We start from the raw sequence: 12,924 nt of genomic DNA, 5'->3' as shown, positions 1-12,924 counted from the left end.
TTTTATTTTATATATATTGTTTATATATATATACACACACACACTAAAAACTCCACCAAAAATTATTAGGATAAATGAATTCAGTGAAGTTTCAGGATACAAAATTAATATACAGAAATCTGTTGGGTTTCTATACACTAATAACGATCTATCAGAAAGAGAAATTAAGAAAACCCTCCCAGGACAATTGCATCAAAAACAATAAAATACATAGGAATAAATTTAACCAAGGAGAAGAAAGACCTATACTCTGAAAGCTATAAGACATGGATGAAAGAAACCGAAGACAAATAAATGGAAAGATGTATGTGCTCACGAATTAATACTGTTAAAATGTCCGTACTACCCAAAGCAATCTACAGATTCAATGCAACCCCTATGAAAATATCATTGGTATTTTTCACAAAACTAGAACAAATAATCCTAAAATTTGTATAGAACCACAAAAGACCCAAAATAGCCAAGCAATCTTGAGAGAGAAGAAAGCTGGAGGTATCACATTTCCAGATGTCAAACTGTACTACAAAGCTATAATAATCAAAACATTATGATACTGGCACAAAAACAAATGCAGAGATAATGTAACAGAATAGAAAGCCCAGAAATAAACCCACAAATATATCGTCAATTAATCTACAACAAAGGAGGCAAGAATATTCAGTGGGGAAAAGACAGCTGTTTCAATAAATGATATTCGGAAGACTGGACAGCTCTAGGCAAAAGAATGAAACTGGACTACTTTCTTTCGGTATGTGTAAAAATACACTCAAAATGGATTAAAGACTTAAACGTAAGACCTGAAACCATAAAACTCCTAGAAGAAAACTTAGGCAGTAAACTGTTTGACATCAGTCTTAATAATTTTTTGGATCTGTCTCCTCAGGCAAGGGCAACAAAAGCAAAGATAAACAAATGAGACTACGTCACACTAAAAAGCTTTTACACAGCAAAGGAAACCATCAGCAAAATGAAAAGGCAATCTACCAAATGGGAGAATATACTTGCAAATGATATATCTGATAAAGGGTTAATGTCCAAAATGTATAAAGAGCTCATACAACTCAATATCAAAAAAATAATTCAATAAAAAAATGAGAGGAACTGAATAGACATTTTTCCAAAGACATTTACAGATGCCCAACAGACATGTAAAAAGATGCTCAACATCACTAATCCTAAGGGAAATGCAAATCAAAACCATCAAAAGACAATAAATGTCAAGTGTTAGTGAGGATGTGGAGAAAAGGGAGCCCTCGCGCACTTTTGGTGGGAATGTATACTGTTGCAGCTACTATGGAGAACAGTATGGAAGCTTCTAAAAACATTAAAAACTAACATATGACCCAGCAGTTTGACTTCTGGGTATTACCTGAAGAAAACAAAAACACTAATTTGAAAAGAAATATGCACCCTTATGTTCATTGCAGCATTATTTGCAATAGCCGAGATGTGGAAGCAGCCTAAGTGTCCATCGGTGGATATATTGGTAAAGAAGATGTGGCATATATTTATTCAGTGGAATATTAGCCGTAAAAAAGAATGAAATCTTGTCATTTGTAGCAACATGGATGGATATAGAGGGTGTTATTCCAAGTGAAATATGTCAGACAGAGAAAGATAAATATCATCTGATTTCACTTATATGTGGAATCTAAAAAACAAAACAAATGAACAAACAAAACAGAAACAGACTCATAGACACAGAGAACAGGCTGGTCATTGCCAGTGGTGAAGCTGGTGGTAGGTTGGGCAAAATAGGTGAAGGGGATTAAGAAGTACAAACTTTCAGTTATAAAGTAAATAAACCATGGGGGTATAATATACAATGTAGGGAATATAGTCAATAATATTATAATGACTTTGGTGACAGATTGTTGGTAGAATCATTGTAGTGATTATTTCGTAATGTGTGTAAATGTCAAATCACTACGTGTACACCTGAAACTAACATAATGTTCTATGTTAACTAAAATTCAATAAAAAAATTTGAACTTTATGTTATTCAATTCCAAAGATATTTTTCATATACTTTAATGTGTCATCATCTGCTTTTCCATAACCTTCATCTTTTTTGTTTTGGTGATACAAACTTTATTTAGCACTTCATGAAGTGAACAGTCTTCTTTCAGAGAACTGCTGCCCGTTCCCTTCATCTTGAAACAAGCTCTTCCCTTGCTTCCTTTGACACGTTCTTAAGATTTTATTTGTCTCCCTGGCTGCTCCTTTTAAATGTCTATTTTCAATTTAAAATTTGATTGTCTTCTGGAAGTTTTCTATTTATCTTCTAATTATTTTTTACTTGTCTCTACCAAATGAGACTTGTTAAAAAAAGTTGAGCCTAACAACAAAAAATCAAACAACCCAGTCAAAAGATGGGCCGAGGACATGAACAGACATTTCTCCAAAGAAGATATACGGATGGCCAATAGACATGAAAAGATGCTCATCATCACTCATCATCAGGGAAATGGAAATCAAAACTACACTAAGATATCACCTTACACCTGTCAGAATGGCAAAAATAACCAAAACAAAAAGTGACAAATGTTGGAGAGTTTGTGGAGAAAAAGGAACCCTCATACACTGTTGGAGGGAATGCAAACTGGTGCAGCCACTATGGAAAACAGTACGGAGATTATTCAAAAAATTAAAAATAGAAATACCTTATGAACCAGCCATCCCACTACTGGGTATCTATCCAAAGAGCTTGAAGTCAGCAATTCCAAAGGTCCCATGCACCCCTATGTTCATCACAGCATTATTTACAATAGCCAAGATGTGGAAGCAACCTAAGTGCCCATCAACTGATGGTTCGATAAAGAAGATATGGTATATATATGTATACACACACACACACACACACGTATATATATGTATACACACACACACACACACACACGCGCGCGCGCGCAATGGAATACTACTCAGCCATAAAGACGGATAAAATCGTCCCATTCACAACAACATGGATGGACCTTGAGGGTATTATGTGAAGTGAAATAAGCCAGATAGAGAAAGACGAACTCTGTATGACTCCACTGATAGGTGGAAGTTAAACATATAGACAAAGAGAACTGATTGGTGGTTACCAGGGGAAAGGGAGGGTGAGGGGAGTGCACAAAGGGTGAAGTGGTGCACCTACAACATGACTAACAATAATGTGCAACTGAAATTTCACAAGGTTGTAAACTATCATAATCTTAATAAAAAGTTAAAATACCACACAAAAAATATTTAGAAATAAACTTGATATCCTATAATATGAAATATGTCACCAAAAGCCATTGGAAGTCATAACTATACATATAACATATTTTAAATATTTTAACAATCTGTCTTTTATACTCATGCTTTAGTACATTTTTTACTAAATAAAGATTTGCTTGTCTTAGATATCCCCATAGGAATTGTATGTGGAGGTCTAACTGTCCTAACAACTTTGATAATGTGCTAAAAAGATTGGAAATGTGTTTTGAATTTATTGTTTATTTGATAGCAAATAATAAAATAGTGAAATTGTCTGCAAAAGTTACCCCCCCAAAAAAAGTTGAGCCTAACCTTGTCAGGTAAATTAGTTACATACCTTTGTTCTCTCTAGGAAAAGAAAGATCAGAGGTTATCATGATGGATAGATTATGAGGGTTCAACCTCTTCAGCCGTGTCCCCTGGAGTAAAGGCTTGCTCCCTTCATACACAGTGTTTGTACTGTTCTTCTTCATTCCTGGAACATTATCTTCCCACACTCTGGCTAACTCTGACTCATCCATCTATCTTAGAAAAAAGTCATTTTCTAAGAAAGCTTCCCTCTCCTCCTGCCCTCCCTCTGCCAACTCTCCCCACATCTACCTGTAGTTTACATACTCCTGATGCTCAGTTGTAATTGTTTGTGTCATTCTCTTTCTGATTATGGTCTTATCCTTCACAGAGTACAGTGCCTTAGGAAATAATATCTTAATTCCAAGACACTGTCAATTATATGATCCAGAGTCATGTTTTTCAAAGGGGAAAAATATTTACATCCTGAAGGTTCTGTCATTTCATTGCTGACCATAGTGTGATCTTTTTAAAGAAGCCCCAATGTGGAGCTGCACATCACTCAAACGAAACACTTTTTTATCTGTGGTTAAGTTTGCATAAAAATGCAGCATTTACTTTTTTGCTTGATAGCTGGCAAGTCTCTTACAGTTCTTATGTTTTTTAGAATCTTAAAAGTCTATTATTAATATTCTGAAATATTAATGTGATAAAACCTTAACTTCTTGGAAAAATGATACTTCCTCTTGCATTAAACTTTTTACCATCTTGGACTTTTTTCACTTTTTATATCTCACATTTATAATCACGTTTATGCCATTGTGTTATGAGTTATATAGTGAAGAAGATGTTTTCACAATTTGTTATAGTGTCTAATACATAATAGTTGCTCAATAAACAAATTTTGAACAAATGCCTTTGAACTTCTTAAATTAAGGATGTAATCTGAGAGAAAAAGAATGAAAATAAGAATAATTCTGCTCAATCAGAAATAAATACTGAATGAAAAATGATAATTATTTACAAGTCTGGTATAAAAGAAAATCTAGGAGTCATGGGGAGATAACAGAATTAAGTTAGCTTTGGCTGCAGATAAGTTCTCACATAGCTTCTTTTTGTTTTTCTCTTCTCATTTCAGTTGACTTTTATTGGCACACAGCTATGCGTATCTTTAGGCTTTTTATATCTGTGGTATAGCATACTTTGCAGAAAAACAAGTTTTTAGCCTATCACATTTGTTTTATCAGGTTTTTAAAAACGTTCCACATTCAGATAATTTTTTTTAATCTTTTGATACCTGGGAATGGCTTTATACAGTTCTGTTTTAAAGGCATTACGCTTAACAAAAGAAAGATTATAAGAAGCTGTAATTTAGAGTCTTTGGGCAAACTACAAGTTATCATGATTCATTTTAATTTACATGTAAACATGTAAAGGAGGTGTCACAGAAATATAAAAAATATCAAGTCAATTATTTAATAGCATTATTGCTTTTTATTATTGATGATTCTGCCTGAAACTATATGGTTGCTAGAAGAACTTTTTATTTTTAATTTTTTTAGGAATATTTTGAAAAGAAAAGGTTAAAATCAAAAATGAAATTACGGGGAGTTTTATCCCCTGTCAAAAATTCTGCTGTCAGTTTAGACCTCCTTAACCTGTATATGGTAAATCAGATATCTTGCCAGAAGAAAAGACCTGGTAAGTCAGCCTCTCCAGTAACATTTTGTTTTGAGTCTGATGTGATCATAATGTTTAGTTTTCCAATAATTTTGTAATTTTAGAACTCAAAGGATGTGGAAAGTAATTTTAAAACTTGATTGCCCTCTTAAATTAGAAGCTTTGTTAGTCTCTGCTTAAAATGTTTTATTGTTTAATCCATTTATTTTTTTTTAGGTGGTGTGTTATATAAAATTAATTTTATAAGGTATGGTTAAACTTATAGCGTTGTTTCAATTATTATGTTATTTTGTCTAGGCAGATAGTTACCAAAGTTTGGCTAAAGAGCAGGGAATAAATATCTTTACTGTCTTATCCTATTTGGAGAATTTGTTTGAAAGGAAGAGCTGAACAAGTTTTTGCCTCAATGATTAGTTTCCTATCTCATAACTTGAATTCCTTAGACATTCTTGGGATGTTAACTATAGTAGTCTAATACTTCAAAATAAAGTTCATTTTGGCCTGCACTTTGATTCTTCAAGTAAATAAAAAGTTTAATCAGAGTATTTTTTTCTCTCTCAAGGAAACTTGTGTCTGATATTTAATTTTTAAAACAAGTGCTAAAATGAGAGCTTAAGAACTGAGTTCATAAAAAGGGATTGAAATTGATCACAGTATTGTTAGTGTCTCCTCTTTTCCTTTCTGTGCTATTTTTGTTTCTCCACAGATGACAGTTGTCACAAGTAAATGTAGTCACACTTTAGTAGAAGTAAATACATTATTAATAAACTTTAGGAATAAAAGTTTCTGTTGTAAATATATTTGCTATATTTAGTTCTTTTTCTTCATTTGTGTAATAGTGTTATCAGCTGTTGTCACCATGTCTTACATTAGATCCTCGGATCTTATTCATCATTTTGCTGAAAGTCAGTACCCTTTTCCCAACCTTTCCCTATCCCCCAGTCGCCAGATCCTGGCAACCACTTTTCTATTCTCTGTTTCTATGAGTTTGACTTTTTTTTTTTTTTTAGATTCCACATGTAAGTGATACCATGCAGTATTTGTCTTTCTCAGTCTGGCTTATTTCACTTAGCATAATGCCTTCTAGCTCCGTCCATGTTGTCACACATGGCAGGATTTCATTCTTTCTCATGGCTCAGGAATATTCCATTGTATATATACACACACACATATACACACCACACCATCTTTATCCATTCATCCATTGATGGACGCTGAGGTTGTTTCCATATTTTGGCTCTGTGAATTATGCTGCTGTGAACTTGGGAGTGCAGATATCTCTTTGAGATCTTGTTTTCATTTTATTTGGATATGTACCCAGAAGTGAGATTGCTGAATCATATGATAGTTCTATTTTTAATTTTTTGAGGAACCTCTATATTGTTCTCCATAGAGCTTGCCCCAATTTACATTCCCACCAACCATGCACAAGGGTTCCCTTTTGTCCACATCCTTGCAAACACTTCTTACCTCTTGTCTTTTTTTTTTTTTTTACTTTTTGTGAGGAAGATTGGCCCTCAGCTAATATCTGTTGCCAATCTTCTTCTTTTTCTTTCTTTCTCTCCCCAAAGCCCCAGTACATAGTTGTATATCCTAGTTGCAGGTCATTCTAGTTTTTCTATGTTGGATGCTGCCACAGCATGGCTAGATGAGCAGTATATAGCTCTGTGCACAGGGTCTGGACTGGCGGACCCTGGGCCACTGAACTGGAGCACACAAACAACTATTCGGCCACGTGGTCAGCCCCCTCTCTTGTCTTTTCGATGATAGTCATTCTAACAGGTGTGAGGTGATGTCTCACTGTGGTTTTGAATGCATTCCCCTGAGGATTAGTGATGTTGAACACCTTTTCATGTACCTGTTGCTCAGTTGTATGTCGTCTTTGGAAAAAAAGACAGAATAAAAGGAGAAAATCAAACAAAGCTTTGTAACATGTATCATGGGAAAAATCCAGGAAAACTGGTTAACTCCCAGACTGGCTAAGGTTGTCATCTTAAATGTTCAGAGGGTCCTCTGCTCATTTTTTAATCGATTCTTGTTTTTTGATATTGAGTTGTATGAGCTCTTTATGTATTTTGAATATTAATCCCTTATCAGACAATATGATTTGCAGGTATTTTCTCCCATTCTTTAGATTGCATTTTCATTTTGTTGGTGGTTTCCTTTGCTATACAGAAGCTTTTTGGTTTGATGTAGGACCAGTTGTTTATTTTTGCTTTTATTCCTTTTACTTTTGGTGTCAAATCCAGAAAATCATCATGAAGACTGATGTCACGGAGCTTATTCCTTATGTTTTCTTCTAGGAGTTTTATGGTTTCAGGTCTTGTATTTAAGTCTTTAATCCATTTTGAGTTGACTTTTGTGTATGGTGTAAGATAGGGTTCCAGTTTAATTCTTTTACATGTGGCTGTCCAGTGATGTATTTAACTTTATATATTTCCTTTCTCCCTCACTCTGTTTTCATTCATACATTGAACATATGTTTTTTGAGTACTTACCCTAAGTATTGTATTGGATTCTGGATGTAGAACAGAAAATAACAGGGGCAGGACATGCTGCTGTAGGGGAGGAAGAGAATTCCTCTATCTCTTGTAGGTTCTTCTGGCTGGGCTATGAATTAAATTGACATGAGACAGAATAAAAGGAGAAAATCAAACAAAGCTTTGTAACATGTATCATGGGAAAAATCCAGGAAAACTGGTTAACTCCCAGACTGGCTAAGGTTGTCATCTTAAATACCGTCTTTGGCTAAAGACAAAGGAGCATGTTGGGGGTGGGAGGGAGTCAGTTATGGGAGATTACCAGAAAAGGACAGTAAACAAGAGAAAGGTTATTATGCGGATTTAAGTCCTTGCCTTCTGCCTTGATAGGAGTTTCTGGACATAAGGACATCCCCCCTCTTCCTGGTACAGAGAGGGAGTTACCTTTACAAATGGAGATTTCCCTTACAAATGTAAATGTGTTTTACAGAGGGTAGCTTCTACTTTTCAGAGCTTCTCGCCTGTCTGCAGTTTCTTAAAAGTAATCAGCCCCAAATAATCCTCATGCCAAAGAGACACATTTTGGGGTGGCCAATTCTGATCCCCCACACTACCAAAAAATAAGGCACCTTGGCATATTGAATATTTTGAGCTGAGGAATTTGAGGAAGCAGCATGTGCAGGAAGGATTTTCATGTGAGAGGTGCCCTCGCTATACCCCAAGAAAAGGAACGTTGTTATCTCCAACGCAGAGGGAACACCGAGAGGACTCTAATGAACAGACCTTGCTGTTTCCCTCAGTTTACTACACTTAGCTGATACCCCTTTTTGTCCTGTCCCATTTCCCCAGGACTTTCCGCTCTTCATCAAACCTAGCTTAAAAATGCTCAGGTTTAACCACTTTGGGTCTTCATTTCCTTACAAAGTTTTCCACATAAAACTTATATTAAATAAATTTGTATGCTTTTTCTCTTGTTAATCTGTCTTTTGTTACAGGCCCCCAGCTGATAATTTAGAAGGGTAGAGAGAAAAGATTTTTCCTCCTCTACCAAAGAAAGATTTTATTAGTTAGGACTCATGACTGCAAATTACAGAAACTTGAAAAATATATATTTACTTACTTAATGTTGTGGACTGAATGTTTGTGTGCCCCCAAAATTCATATGTTGATGTGATATTAGGAGGTTGGGCCTTTAGGAGGTGATTGGGTCAGGAGAGTGGACCCTGATGAATGGAATTAGTGCCCTTGTAAAAGAGACCCCAGAGAGTTCTCTCACCTCTACCACTGTGTGAGGACACAGGGAGAAGACAGCTGTCTGTGAACCAGGAAGCGAGCCCTCACCAGACAGCGAATCTGCCAGCACTTTGATCTTGGACTGCCCAGCCTCCAAACTGAGAAATAAATTTCTATTTTGTATAGTTCACCCAGTCTATGGTAGTCCGTTACAGCAGCCTGAACGGACTAAGACACTTAACTGAAAGGAAGGGTAGTGGTGCCTCTGGGCCTCAGAGACTGCTTGAGTCAGGAAATTGAATACTACCAAGATTCTTTTTCACTTCAGATACTAGTTTTATTCTCTCAGACTGTCTTCATCAATGAAGCTTAAAATGTGACATTAAAAAACTAACATTGACAACTAGAAGCTATGTACCAGGGGGCTTTGGGGAGAAAAAGGAAAAACAAAATCCAAAAAAACCCCACTATGAACTAACATTGCTCATCTCTCCAATTTCACCACCAGGGAAATACTGAGAGCTGCTTCTCTGATTCTGAATTTTTTAATTCCGCTGGAAGGAGGTTGCCTTGCTCTGCTGGTGTCAGGTCTCAGCGCTGGAACAATTACTTATAACCAGAGGGGTGTAATACCATTATTGAGTGGCAGGTGGTTGCCACTAAACCAATTATTTTTTCCAGGGAAGCAGGGTTATATAAGAAGATAGAAGCTCTCCACTGCAACTCTGTAGTTTGTGCATGTGTAAAAAGCATTTCCTGGAAAAGGATCATAATTAAAAGTACTAAGCGGTCAAAATAGTTATATCGTCTATAAGGAGAGACAAGGCTGCTGCATCTAAAGTTTAAAAATCTAGTGAGGGAGATAGAGTTAATCAAGTACAGTAAACTATGGTAGGTGCTATAATAGAGAACATATGTAGTGCTATGGGAAAGTGTAATATAGCAACTGATACAGTCTAGGGGTTAGGGGAGTTTTGAAGGAATCAAAAAATAAAGCAAAATTTCGGGGCTGGCCCCGTGGCCGAGTGGTTAAGTTCGCGCGCTCCGCTGCAGGCAGCCCAGTGTTTCGTTAGTTCGAATCCTGGGCGCGGACATGACACTGCTCATCAGACCACGCTGAGGCAGCGTCCCACATGCCACACCTAGAAGAACCCACAATGAAGAATACACAACTATGTACTGGGGGGCTTTGGGGAGAAAAAGGAAAAAATAAAATCTTTAAAAAAAAATAAATAAATAAATAAAGCAAAATTTGTAGGGCCCCTTTCATGAGGAGAATGTAAGATGATGAAGAAAAAGATGATTTGAATTATCTGTGATAGTTGCTAGTACTGTAATGTCTTCTATCATGTATAGAATATAGGTGGTTTTAGTAAATATCTAAGATGTACATTTACTTAATGACCATGGTATATCAACCAATGCTTTTAAAAGATTTTATTATTCATTCTTAATTTTTAATTGCAACTTTTTCATTATAGAAACTGTGAGAAAACCGATCATGTGAATATGAATAGAGACATAAAAATGCCCCTGAGAAAACATGATTTAGAACTTCCAATGTCGCCTCATCTTGTCCCGTCTAACCTCTGCATTGATGATATGGAAAACAAGTAGGTTTTAGCTAGGTTGCATATTATTAGGTATTTGAAAGAGTCATTATCAACTCTGTTTTATTCATTGGAAAATGTATAAAGGGATTATCCTAGCTCCAGTTTTTGTTTGTTTGACTGTTAGCAGTATTATTAAACTATTAAGACCTTAGTCAATGAACTAATATCCATGCTAAGTGTTCTTTGGATGCATAGTTTGACTTTCCTTATCATAAAAATCTCTCTCTAGTAATAATGTAATTTTTATAAAACACAGTAATATTATAACCCTGGAATGATTTGCTTAAGAGTTCCATATGTTTTCATATTTGTATAGAACAGTATGAATTTTAAATATTTGTAAAAGATAATCAATTTTATTGCCACCTATGTGTTTAACTGTTACATTTTCTTTTCATTAGTTTACACTATCAAAGACAAGGCAGCAAGGAAGAACTTGGCCCAGTTAAGGTGAGAGTTAAACAAAAATTTTTTTAAGTTATTTTAACAATTGTGACATGCCACTGTTACCCAACCAGGTTCATTTTTGCCCGCCGCCCAGAAAGCCAAACACTGAGATGACGAGATAGCAGCAGTGAGAGGGTTTACTCACAAGGTAGCCATGTGAGGAAGCGAGCTCATGAGCCTGAAATTTGCTTCCCCGAAAACAGAGACTCAGGGATACATATGGGCCGGGGTCAACGTGGTCTGACATGTGGAGAGAGGTGACTGGAGGTGAGGAGAGGTGAGGTAATGATGATCTGCTCAAGCGTAGTCAGACTTGATGCCTCTTCACAGGACCCATGTTCACAAAATGGCGACATCAGCATGATCTGAGGGGAGAGTTTTTAGCCCCTTCAAGTCACCTGTCGGACATCTCCGTGGGCCCAGTTGATGAGTTGGTGGTCTCAACTGGCCTGAAGTGGACAAGGAGTTCCAATTCCTGAAAAACAGCTCACACACGCATTACCATGGTGATGCAGGCACCAGGAAGATGTTACGTATAGGAGCCTAGCGGGAGTCAGCATATTGCCTAAACAGCACAATTAACAATGAGTGGGTTAAACAGCTAAAAGCTATAATCAGTAATTGCAAAAGGGAAAAAAACTTTAATTCCTAGCTACTTAATCATCAGTGGCTCACTTTCTGCCAGTTTCACCATCAAGTGATATAAATTTTTTGAGAATCAGAGAAAATTAGTTATCCTTTAAAAAAATTTTTAGTCTTTAAAATTGTTCTTTTAGAAGTTTTTAATGTAAGAAACCTATACCTTAAGAATATTTTAACGATTGCTTATGAGAAACCCTTTGGAGTTCTGGTAATGTAGACTAGGCCTTTGTGTGCAAAGCATTTGATTCTGCCTGTCACTGAAGAGCTGCAAAGGATAATTCATTTGGGGAGTTCTCCTTTGGGTTCATGTGATCATTGAGCGATTCATGTTTTCAAACGTGGTGACCCGACTGTTTTATTTTATATCAAATTGTGATTTTCAATATTCATGTTGATCCCAAGATTATTTTTCTTTCAAAGTATATTTCAAATAATTATTTTTTAGCAAATAAGACTTTAATCAATTAGAAAACACATAGATTGTGATTAAAGCTTGAAATGTGAAAGTCCAATGCCATATTATTAATTATTCTTTCCTTTGAATAGCCAAAGTTAAGCTACGTCAGAAAGATAATGGCAGTGATACTAAAATCTCTTGGAAATCTTTCACCTGAATTGTAGATAAATGAAACTTAGATTTCCTGTCATTAGGAGATGACATGCAGGTATGGAGCTTGAGGGTAGAGGGGACCATCGGTGAGAAAGGCAGATGGAAAGGAGCTCAAGTATAATCTTAGTTGATAACCTCTCTTGTCTTAGTAAGGACTGTCAGTTACTGATGACTTGCCTTTACTTGGGACTTTTTCTCTAACTCGTGACCTTTTTCACTTTTATTTTAACTTTCCTTGTCTCTAGTTTATATATTTTGGCAAATCACATGATTGTATCTTCTTTCCTATAGTCCTCACAAGTCATGGACTCATATACAATGTTCGAACCTCAATTGAGCAGAATAGAAAACTGCAGCTTCACACCACCATCTTTGTCAGCAGAATTAGCTTCTAACAGAGATATTACAAGACAAAATTTTATTCCCAGAATAGTGCCTAGTCCTCAGAAAGTTGCATATGAAAAAAAAGCAGAATGAACAGGTACCTTTCTTTTTTTAAATACAAGTCTTTATTGAGTTAGATAGGTTACAATCTTGTGAAATTTCATTTGTACATTATTGTTTGTCAGTTGTGTTGTAGGTGCACCCCTTCACCCTTTGTGCCCAACCCCCACCCCATCTTTCCCCTGGTAGCCACTAATCTGTTGTCTTTGTCTACATTTTTAAATTCCTCATATGAGAGGAG

General features: G+C 35.9%; 1 pseudogene; it reads left to right on the top strand.

The window, feature by feature from the left end:
• The window catches only part of LOC138919745 (regulator of DNA class I crossover intermediates 1-like), an 85,103-nt pseudogene that overhangs the window by 20,938 nt on the left and 51,241 nt on the right, over positions 1–12,924 (top strand).

Source organism: Equus caballus, chromosome 21 (assembly GCF_041296265.1).
Source record: "Equus caballus isolate H_3958 breed thoroughbred chromosome 21, TB-T2T, whole genome shotgun sequence".
Lineage (NCBI taxonomy): Eukaryota > Metazoa > Chordata > Mammalia > Perissodactyla > Equidae > Equus > Equus caballus.
Note: the sequence above shows the minus strand (reverse complement) of the source record. Positions and strands in the feature narration are given on the sequence as shown.